The following is an 11,538-nucleotide window of genomic DNA, read 5'->3' as shown; positions in this document are numbered from 1 at the left end:
GAGTGGATTCAGGTGGCCAGGCATCTTCTGTGATCTCACTCCAGCTGTGAAGACAAGGCAAGTGGTGAGGTCATTTCTAACCAGAGGGATCAGGGAAGACTTCGTGGGAGAGGTAGTATTTGACTTAAGCCCTGAAGGCGAGGAAAAGAGCATTCCAGGTTGAGAGAGGAGATACAGAGATACAGGGAAAAGAAGTTGTATTGGGGGTAAGCATCTGGCTGGCAGGAGTAGGTGGACAATATGAATGGGGGAGGTGGGATCTCTGATAAGTTTGCAGATTATTCCGTAGGTACTGAGAAGTCAAACAATGTTTCTGAACAGAGAAGGACTCTATTCAAAATGTCATCTATCCCTTCAATCAGTATTCGCTTAACATCTAATTAGACACCTGTTTAAACACCTAATTTAACATCTAATGTTGGATGGTGGTAGATGGGGATGGTTTCTGCTACCAAAGAAGTACAACTTTAATTGAAGACACAAGAAATAACACTTTAAAAGTTGTGGAAAAGCTGAAAAATTTGACACAAGAGGTGTTCCAAGGTGGTACGTCATGAATTGTTCAACAAAGCATCTTGTGAAATTTGACAAATTTCAGGATATATTCATTATCTCTCTGGCTTGGGTGGAGGGTTTGCAAGGGCAAAGAAGGAGAGCAGTCTGGGAGGCCTTTTGGAGCAGTTTGTGGAGGAGCCTGTAAATGATGGTGCTATAAATGCAGCTGCCCTCGAGCTACTGAACACAGGAACAAAAGGGTTAATGGAACTAGCTGCCCCAGCACCCTCTCCCTAATCCCCATAAGGCCCCAGGAGAGGAGAATGCCTGTCATGGGAGCCTGGGAGTAAGGAACTGGCTAAGATAGAAGCCTGGGTGTGTCTAGACTTAGGCTGTCCCAGACTGACTTTGTGGTCCCAAGATTCAGAGCAAGAAAATTCCAAGGCCTCCCTCCTAGACCACATCCTAATGGTACAGGTATCATTGGGAAAACTTGTCTAAGATTTGGAAACAGGCAAAAGAGGATTAGGTTTCCGTTCAGTGGAATGCTTATCATTGCCTGCTGGAATTTCTGTGATTTTCTGATTCAATAGATTTGTGCAGTTTGATTTCTTACCAGCTATTTTGCATCTCCAGAGGAGTTGAAGTAAACTTGTAGGAAAAATGTATAGTAATGCAAAAGATTCTTGTCCATAGCAATGCCAGTGAATTTTGTCTGGTGAAGATACAGTTGATTTCTCCTCTGTAGAAAAAGTAACCCCAAACATTACATTTTATTCCATGAGGATATTAAACCAGTTTTACATGTATTAGCAAAACCATTTTATCTTTCCTTATTGCCTCTCCATTCCTCAAATTCTCCTTTGAAACAGTCTTAATATTTCACTGGTGCCCTTGTTAATTAATGGGTACTAGTAAGATGCCCATTAATTTATCTTTGACCCCTGTTTATTTTATATTTGTGTGAAAGTTATATTTTCACATTAAAAAAAATCATACACTCTTAATTCCTTCAGCTTTTTCCAGCATCTAGGTTAATCAATCAGAAGAAAGAAAATGCCACAATTTCCATTAGTGGACCAAAAGTAGTTTCCAGAAATTCCAGCTGTGGTGCTTGTTGGCAATACTTTGAGAATTCTACATGGAGTTTTAAAACAGATGCTTTATGAGAATTTAGGAAGAAAAAGGAAAAAAATTTACTATTATATTGCCAATTGCAGCATATATTACTTTAATCCCCGGGAAATCTTTCAAATAGGTATTATTGTCCTAATTTTGCAGGTGAATAAACAGGAAATGTCTGATTAAGTACAGTAACACCTATCTGCTGATCAAGTAACATAAGTGGAAAATTATAGTAATGATTCATAAATCCCAGTGGTTTAAAGGGCACATTGTAAACAAAGGTGTAAAATTCAATAAAGATGTGAGTGAAAAGACAACCAGCAAAACTAAGGTCATAAACAAGAAAAACTGGTGCCAATGCTTGGGCGGGAGCTCTTAATTACATGGGCACAGCTTGAAGGCTTCTGTAGATATCTTGTTTCTTTAGACCTCACTTAAGGACAGACCTGCCCAAATGTCCACCCTCTGCCATCTGCAAGCCTTCCTGAGCAAGAGAGGGAATTTAGGGACCACTTCCATGCCTGCCTTCCTACACCACGACCTAAGTACCATGACTCTTTAAGGGATGTGGGGGAGGGTATAGCTCAAGTGGTAGAGCACATGCTTAGCATGCATGAAGTCCTGGGTTCAATCCCCAGCACCTCCTCCTAAAATAAAATAATAAACCTAATTACCCCCCCAAAAGTAAAAATTAAGGGGATGTGTACTCCCCTGCCACAAGGCAGCCCCACTGACCGTGGAACTGATGGAGACGAAGCAGCCTCTTAGAGATAGAAAGAGCAGATTCCTCCACTGCATCTGTGATAACTATTCTCTCAGCTACAAAATCTGATGCACAATGGCATAATGCTAACTTTTATAGCTGGCTTGTCATATTTTTCTCTACTTACCTCTATATTTTATCCAAAATGAGGGTATCGTTAAGAAAAAAGGGAAAATCTGGAGAGGAAAATGCTTAGATTATTTGTTTTGATTTTAACCCACACTCTACAAAGGTGGAGGAATGCAGGGATGGTGCCAGGGGTTCTTAACAAGCCCTGGGGATCTGGTGCTGCCTCTGCCTCTCCCAGACCATGGGCTCTTCTCATCCATGCCTTGCCTCCTTTGTCAACAGCCCTTTTTGTCTTCTACTTGATAGATAACCCCTACTTTTGGGCCCTGTCTCTTGGAAAGTGCAGGATAACTCCTGGAGGGCCCACACACAGAAGACCTGCTGCTTTAGGCTATGAAAGTCTCTTCAGGCCTCATCTCCTCCCCTGGCTCTTGGGTCCTGACTGCAGGTCTCATGCTACCCTATCATCCAGCTCCTCCACTCCTCCTCTCTGTGTCTGCGTGCTTTATTTTATATTCTCAGCAACATATCCCCCATCAAACACACACATGCACACACATATGTCCGTGGTCCAGACTGGTGTGCTAGGGATTCTGCAACTGATTTTCAAATATCTGTTGATAAAAAGCAGAGACTGGGGCTTCCTGCCTGAGTTGCTTGAGGCTGACTTGTCCACTCTGCCCCCAGAAGCTGTCGCTGTAACCAGGTGGAGGGGAGCCCACCGGTCTCCACTCCCTCATTACATGCTGGTGGGTCAGCCCAAGCAGTTTTAAGGAGCTGGGGCTTCCTGTTGCAGCAGCACCCGGGCGTGGCCCTGGGAAAGCACCTTGCGTTCCTCCCCACGCGCCTGTTTCCTGACCAGTGTACAGCTTGCTGCCGGCTGCGGTCAGAACCCACTGATGTCTAAAACAGGTATTGCCCCTGCCTGATCAATGGAGCATCTGTCAGGGCCTCCAGATCTGTGCAGAGTGCTAGCACTCAGCGTAGGTGGATGAGGAAAATAACGCAATCCCTGGAGCCCCTCCCCGGCCTCCATTTCCCCCTCAATACGACCCGAGGCACCTCAGGTCACTCAGACACAGTCTGGTGCCTCAGCACGTGCCTTCTCCCTGTGTTCCATCCACAAGTGTTTAAGGTAAAGGGTTTCACCTCACTCTTCCCTGGTACCCGGGTTTCCCTCGTGTCCACAGTCTATACTGATGAGCGGTGGTGGACGCCCTCTGCCCCAGGCACCCACATTTGCACACGGCCCAGCAGCTCACTAGTTCGCCTGCTCAGCAAAGGGCAGGGTGGTGAGTCGGCCGGGCCCCCTTCTTTACGAATCTCCTGGTTCCTCTGACCCTCCTGACTCCCGGGAAGTCTCACGCTTCCTTTCTGAATCCCGGAGTGGTTCCCACCGGCCTTCCCAGAGGCCTGGTCCTGAGGCTTTGGAGGTTTCTATTTTTAGTTCTGGCCTCCCAGAGGGAAGGAGAACGAGCCAAGGGTGGTGCCTCTCTCTCCTGTGAAGGCTGAGGGCACGGCGCCCTGTGGAAGGGCAGAGGGGACGCAGGCCAGGCCAGACAACACAGCCCTCAGGGCGCCCTGGTCCTGCGGGGAGGAGGAGGGGGTCGGCTAGGGGGAAAGCTTTGGAAAGGAGCAGCACGAGGCCGTCTGGTGCCGGTGCCCAGGGAGGGTCTGCCCGGCCCAGGCTGCTGGGGTCAGTGAGTGGCCTGAGAAGGTCTCTGCTGACCCATGGGAGAGCAGTCTCAGGAGGGTGGTGGGACCAGAAGACAGACCAGAGAAAGTAGGGAGCGAGTGGGTGTCTGGCAAGTGGAGACCCTAGGTGCACCCCATTCTCCCAGCATGGTGTCATGAGGAAGGCCGGCCTGGCGCTGACACTCAAGGGTACACAGCAGGGAGGACTGGCTTGGGCTCGTTGTGCTTGTTTTTGCCACAGAGGAAAATGTTGGTACTCGGAGGCGAAGGCCCTGAGAGAAAGGTACAGCCTGAAGAGGCAAAAGACAAAGGACATATTGGACAGAGTCAGTCTCAGTGAGGGAGGAGCCTTGGAGAATCACACTGAAGGTGGGAGTCCCCGTGTGAGTGGAAGCAGTGTGTCAAACCCCCAGTACGAATCCGATGGGGTCCGGGAAAGCTGGGCTGGAGCTCTGGGCTCAGCCTAACGGTGGCATCTCCTAAACTATCCCCAGTCTCAGTCTTGCCATCTGGACCTGAAGCCCAGAGCAGAGTTGTGAGAGGAACATGGGCCCCTGAGGAAGAGGGAAGAGGGTGAACGTGGCTGGCTGGCCAGTTGCCATAAGGCCCTGAGCCCGTTGACTCATGAAGCTGCCTGGCAAGAAGAAATGAAGGGAGAGAAGACACACACACACGATGGCCAAACCCACAGAGCAGACTTGAGTCAGTTTTTCTTTTAGTCACCTATGAGGAAGAATCAGATGGAAAGCAAGAAGATGCCTAGGGCTTAAAATATATCCCCTATCTCTTCTAACCTCCCTCCCACTGCATGGGGGCAAACGCAGAGCAGAGGAAAGCTCCAAGCCCAGGCCTGGGCTTTAGTGCACCCAGACTGGGCTTCTTGGTAAACACAAGACAGAGCTTCCTAAGCAGTACGGCAGATAACGGACTGACCCTCTGAGTCCCGGGAATGAGTGAGGTCTGGGGTCACCTGCCTTGCTTGGGTGCTCGGAGCCTAAAGCAATGCCAGGCTGTTCTCCTATCTGCTGAATGAACAATGACCTGAACGTATTCATTTGGATGTGTATTAGAAGAAAGGTCTATAAATAGCATGTTCATCCCATTGTGAGCATAAAAGTTACTCTCAAATGAGTGACTAAGTGTATTTACTGTGCACTGGAAAAATTATATCACTAGAAAGTTAAACCCATGATTTCACAGATATTATTGGCTAGGAGAAGGCTAAGTTAAAAAAAGAATTGATTTAATGTTGATTCAGGAAACAATGTAAGTAAAGTAACATTACAAGCAGATAGGGAAGTCATCAGACCAAGATATACTGTCTCCCCCATTGCCTGCATTGTCCACAAGAGCCTTGTCACTCTTCTGCCTGGGCTGGGGGAGGGAAGAGAAACTCATGGAGCATCAGGTGTTGGATATGCATTGTGTGTCAGTGTCTCCCTCAACCTGAGAACAGCCCTTGGAATATTACCTCTTCAGAAGTATTATCAGCCTTCGAGAAGTTAAGTAACTTGTCCAAGATCAATCAACTGTAAATGGCAGAGCCAAAGTTCAAACCCAATCCTACTTGTCTCACTGCCGAGCAAGGAGGAGTGAAGGACTCAGTCTATAGAAAATGCTCAGCTTCAGGTAGGAAGCAGGAGGGAATTCCTTGGAAGGTTCTCTGTCTCCACAAAGTCATTGGTGAGTCCATTTGCTCAGCTGCGGCAGAGGATTTGAGAAGAAATCACCATCACTGAAGCTTTCATCCTGATCTGATAGAAAATTAAAAGACATAAGAGAACTGGGAAAGGAAGACCCTCAGAGAGTTTGTGACACTCACGGCACCTCGTGTCAGGAGCTAATACTGATGGATTTGTCCACGGCAAGATACTTTTTACACTGATTCCCAATTTGAGGGAAGTCTCCAGTTTTCACAAGTTCCCCTCCCCCAGGGATCCCTAGTTCCTTGCTACTCAAAGTGTGGTCCATGGACCAGCAGTAGGATGACCAGCCATCCTGGTTTGCTTGGGGCTGAAGGTTTTCCTGGGACAAGGATCTTTCAGTGCTAAAACTGGGATAGTCCTGAGATGAGTTGCTGAGAGAACCAGCAGCACCTAGAAGCTTGTTAAAACTGGGAACCCTGAGCCTCATGCCAGATCGATTGAATCAGAATCTGTACTTGAACAAGATCACGTGCCCATTCAGGCCTGAGAAGCAGTGCTGCAAATGAGATACTGATGTAGTGGGTTGATTGGTGCCCCCCCACCCCCGTATGAGTCAGGGTTCTCCAGAGAAAAAGAACCAATAGGATGTGTGTATATAAAGAAGTTTATTTTAAGGAATTGGATCACATGATTGTGGAGCCTTAGCAAGTCCAGAAATCTAATGGGGGAGGCAACAGGCTGGAGACTCAGGAAAGAGTTGTAGTTTGAGTCCAAAGGCAGTTAGGCTGGAGACCCAGGAGAAGGCAATATTGCAGATGAAGTCTGAAGGCTATCTGCTGGCAGAATTCCCTCCTGCTCTGGGGAGGTCAGCCTTTTGTTCTAGTCAGGCCTTCAACTGATTGAGGCCCACACACACCATGGAGAACAGTCTGCTTTTCTCAAAATGCATTTAAGATTTAAATGTAAATCTCATCCAAAAACACTCTCATTGAAACATCCAGAACAATGTCTGAGCACATATCTAGGCATCATGGCCAAGCCAAATAGACACACAAAATTCATCATCACACTCCCCTACAAGATAGGTCCGTGTCAAATCCCTGGAACCAGTGAGTATTGCCTTATTTGGAAAAAGAGTTTTTGGAATTGAGTATCTTGAGATGAAGAGATCATTCTGAATCATCCAGGTAAGCCCTTAATCCAATGACAAGGGTCCTTATAGGAGATGCACAGAGGAGAGATACACAGAAGGCCCCATGGGGACCAATAGGAGGTGGGAGTGATGTGGCCACAGCCAGTAAGCCCCTAGAAAGAGGCAAAGAAAGATTCTCCCCCTGGAGACTCCAGAGGGAGTGTGGCCCTGCCAACACCTAGATTTTGGACTTCTGGCCTCTGAACTGTGAGGGAATACATTGCTGTTGTTTTCAGCTGTCCAGTATGCAGTAATTTGTTGTGCTTCTCCTGGAAATGAATTCAGCTAGGAAATGGCGAGCAGCTCCTCCTCCCGCATTTCTGTGCTGTGGTCCCTCACCCCTGCACTTCCACACATGGGAAGGAAGGCAAGAGGCAGGCCTCTCTCCTACTCCTTGTTCTATCTGGGGGCTTTGACTCCAGGCCCTCAGGCCACCTAATCAGGACCCTTAACCTCTACGCTCCTCAAGCCTCCTGCCCAGGTCCCACTCTACCAAAGCGGCTCAGTTTGTCTCCCCACTGCTAGTAAGAATCTCCTGCCTACTCAGTGCTCCAATCCTGGGTACCTCCTCCTCACACATTGCCTGGCTCCAGGGATGTAGTCCTGAGTCTCTTTCCAGCCCAGGAGGACTTAATCCTTCTGCTCAGCCCTGAACCCACCTACTGTCCCCATCTCTCAAGTCAGCAGCATTTGTTGTGTGTCTACTGGGAATCAGATACTCTTTGAAGTATGGGGGGCACCTAGAAGTCCCCACCCTCCATAAGTTTACTGTCTGCTCAGTAATTTCCCATCCTCTCGTCTGAACACATGGCCTGTGGTCACTGATTTCCAGCACCTGCTTAGTGCCTGCTCCTCTGCTTTTCCGGGTGCAAGGATCCCACTGCATAGGGTATTAGAACCAGAATCTGACAGTGGACCCTTTTCCAAATGTGCACAGTGTCATTTGTTGGTCTTTGCTGTGGAAGAAGCCATAAGCCAAACGGAATTAAGGCAGGGCCTGGATTTTACACCTGGAGTTGTAAACCATTATTTCCTCAAAGCCATAGAACTCACCCTTAGTCATGTTTGTATGAGAAAACATAAGGAACAATGATGTTATGTTTTCCAACTAAGAGTAGTTAAAATTTACATAAGTGTTAAGATAGTCACTAGGAAAATGTGAGATGAGGCCTGATGTGAATCCTGCATCTTAAAAAAATTTGCAGGGGGAGGGTATAGCTCAAATGGTAAAGTGCATGCTTGGTACGCATGAGATCCTGGGTTCAATCCCCAGTATCCCCTCTATAAATAAAGTAAACCTAATTAACTCCCTCCCCCCCAAAAAAAGAAATGTTAAAAAACAATTTGCATTGTAAAATCCACTTCAATAATCAAGATATTTCACTAGTATAGATTTGCATTTATTTATCAAATATCATATTCTTTGAGTGACTATATCTGATTTTCTTTTTAAAAAAGAATCCTCTTTCATATCTTTGATACAGTCATTTTCACTTTCAATAACCCAAAACATGTGTAATCACTTTTCATAGATCAAATTATCTACTCTAGACATAAAATCATATAAATTAAGACTGAACCGACCTTCAGTACCAAAGACACCATTCTGTCTTTCTCAGGTTTCTTTAGCCTCCTCATATGTACCTTATCCTAGCCCATTTTAACTTAATTCAGAATTTATCTGCTGTGTTTTTGGCACTATGCAAGATTCTGGAAATACAAAGATGATCAAAATAGCTGTGGCGACCCTAATGGAGTTTTCAGTCTACTCCCAGCCCCAGGCTGTTGAACTGTCATGAATTGGAGTAGCGGTTCTCAAAGTGTGGTCTGGGGACCCCTGGGAAGAGAGGAGGAGTCCCTGAGACTGTGTGTGAAAGGTTGTGTGTGAAGCCCAAACATATTCCTGTGTTCATAGTAATACAGTGTATTCTCACTTTTTGCAGTGCTTAGATTCTATGAAGTTGCTGTGAACGCTGTATTAGTGAATACTGAACTGTTTATTGCTCCCAAGGGAAATATAAAGTTAGGTTCCTGTGAGCCTCTGGTCACAACATTTTTGTCAACTGGTCGGTATATAACTTTGCTGTATGTTTCTGTTTAAACACACCTTCACATGAGAGAATGGGAGGCTTGTAGGCCGTCTCCCATCCATCTCCCTACCTCCCCTGGGAGGATATTGTGACATTTCTTACTTCCTTCCAGGTTCTGGGGAGGTATGGGGCTTTCTGCCCCAATCCCTTCAGAATAGGGCTGCAGAAGGTTAAACTGCTTGCTACAGCCTGGAACAGCCTCCTCAGCTTTGGGCACATCCACATTACAGTCCCTGTGCTGTCCTTTGTGGTGTGTGTGACAGGGAGCAAGAAGCTGGCTAAACTGGCTTGTTGTATCTTTACTCTTCAACCGGTCAGGACTCGACCTTGGCCTGGTGTGCGCTTTACAAACACAAGCAACTGAAGGGCAGATGTTGCAAGTGTGCCCTGCGCAGGGACTCTGCTCCCAGCGGAGCCATCTGGCCCCCAGACCCCTAGCCTGAAGCCCAGTGACGAGCACATTCTCCAAGTCTGAGCACTCAGAGCTGAGCTTATTGATAGAGACTAGAAAAGGAGGGAGAGGACTTTTTTGTTGCTGTTTTAAATAGGATTTTTAGTTAAGTGAGAAGAAGCAGACTAGATATGAGGAAATAGATGGGAATGAAGAGTGGACATTTAACCAAAAAAATGTTGCTCAGGGTTGTGTATATACCCTTCATCATATTTGGGAAATGTAAGAAAATTTTTGAGTTATTTTAAAATTACTTTTTGGTGGCCCAGCTGTTTTCTCTGATTGTAACACTGCTTCAAGTTCAGACTGTGGCTTGCTTCATAGTCTGTAAATACAGAATGATTAATTAGGAATTTCTGTGCCCAGAGGGAGATCCATGATGCCTAACACCCTTGAGCTTCCCAAACAAATTGCAGAAGACAATTCTATTATTTATTATGTAATTACAGATTCCTTAAGCTTTCTACATATGCTAAAAGGAGAGCAGATATAGTTTCTTCAGCAGAATTTCTTAATGGAGTGGTCCTGCCATTTGGGGCAGGAGAATTTTTTGTTGTGGAGGACAATTTCTGGCATTGCACCAAAGTTCTTACCCAGTGAAGCCAAAAGCACCTGTTCCTCATTGTGGCAACTAAAAATACCTCTCCTACCCTCACACACACTTTTTGGAATATGCCCCTGTTGGGGATGGAACTCCCTCCCTGGAGAACAGTTGCCACCCAGGAGTAGATGGGGAACATCTGGGAAATTCAGCTCAAACCTCCCTCTGCTTAACCACGTCATACTGTTAATTTCACCCCCACAGCCACCCCATGTTGATGGGGCCGGATTGAAGGGGGCTTATCTTTCGAGGCATTGTTATGAACTAAGTGTGTGTGTCCCCTCAAAATTCACAGGTTGAAACCATCCTCCCTGCTTATGATGTATTAGGAGGTGGGACTTTCAGGAGGTAATTAGGATTCTATGAGGTCTTGAGGGTGGAGCCCTCATGAATGGGATTAGTGCCCTAAAAAACCAAGGGGGGCGCTGGCTTTTCCTCTGCTCTCCGCCACATGAAGTTACCACAAGAAGTGGAGGGATGTGTGCGTAGTCTGCGTCTTGAAAGAGCCCTCACCAGAACTTCCCCACATTGCCATCCTGATCTCAGGCTTTCAGCCTCCAGAACTGTGAGCAGTAATTTTCTATTGTTTATCAACCACTGTATGCTCTGTTGGAGCTCTGGTGGTTTGTTGTAGCAGCTCCAACAGACTGAGATAGGCATTCCAGGTCCCAAATGGCAAGTTGGGCAAACTCTCCTCTATTTTTGGCATCCTTTTTCACCTGTCAGCACCCCAGACCACACTCCAGGTTTCAGTCTGGAGAGGGAGAAATACAAGTCGTGCTCCCTGGTCACTTTCCCCTTACCCCACCCCACTCCCATCTTCCTCCCATTATCCAGTGAGGCTGGAAGAAGAGGGCTTATTTTCTCTCGCATCAGTTTCCCCGCTTCATTTCCTTGCCGTGATGGCATTTGACCTCTCGCCTTTTCAGGGGTCACAGTGGCGGATGCAGTGGAGGAAGGTAGGAGAAGGTGAGTCTGGAGGTATTTGTAAATTTTGTGTTGTTGCATTGTACCTTTCGAAAATCTTGGTATGGCACTTTGACAATGGCCAGGTACTCCCAGTTTGGAAGGGAAGCTGGAATGGCAACAAGGTTCTTTCCCTCCCCCAGAGGTGTTTCTACGCGCTTCCCCAGTGGGCTTCCCTGAGCTTGCCTGGCATCTTGAGCCTGGGGTCCTGCCGAACCCGGTGAGCAGCTTCTATGGAGGAGAGAGGAAGCAGTGCTTGGGAGGAGGCTTCTGGGTGCTGCTAACTGTCCATTTTTTTTTTTAACCTGGAAATGGCTACACAGTATATTCACCTTGTGGTTATTAAGCATTTGTTTGTGGTATATATTGCAAATATTTTTCCCGGTCTTTTGCTCTGAGGAGTTTTAAATTTCTTTTTAATAAAATCTATCTGTTTTTTCTTATG

The 11,538-nt window shown here is 46.6% G+C and overlaps 1 non-coding gene across 1 annotated transcript; it reads left to right on the top strand.

The window, feature by feature from the left end:
- Positions 1-8,193: 8,193 nt before the first annotated feature.
- Positions 8,194-8,266, top strand: TRNAT-GGU. Its single transcript has one exon. It is a non-coding gene; the product is annotated as a tRNA-Thr (tRNA).
- Positions 8,267-11,538: the final 3,272 nt, after the last annotated feature.

Source organism: Camelus ferus, chromosome 4 (genome assembly GCF_009834535.1).
Source record: "Camelus ferus isolate YT-003-E chromosome 4, BCGSAC_Cfer_1.0, whole genome shotgun sequence".
NCBI lineage: Eukaryota > Metazoa > Chordata > Mammalia > Artiodactyla > Camelidae > Camelus > Camelus ferus.
The sequence above is the reverse complement of the archived record's forward strand: the minus strand, read 5'-3'. Positions and strand labels throughout refer to the sequence as shown.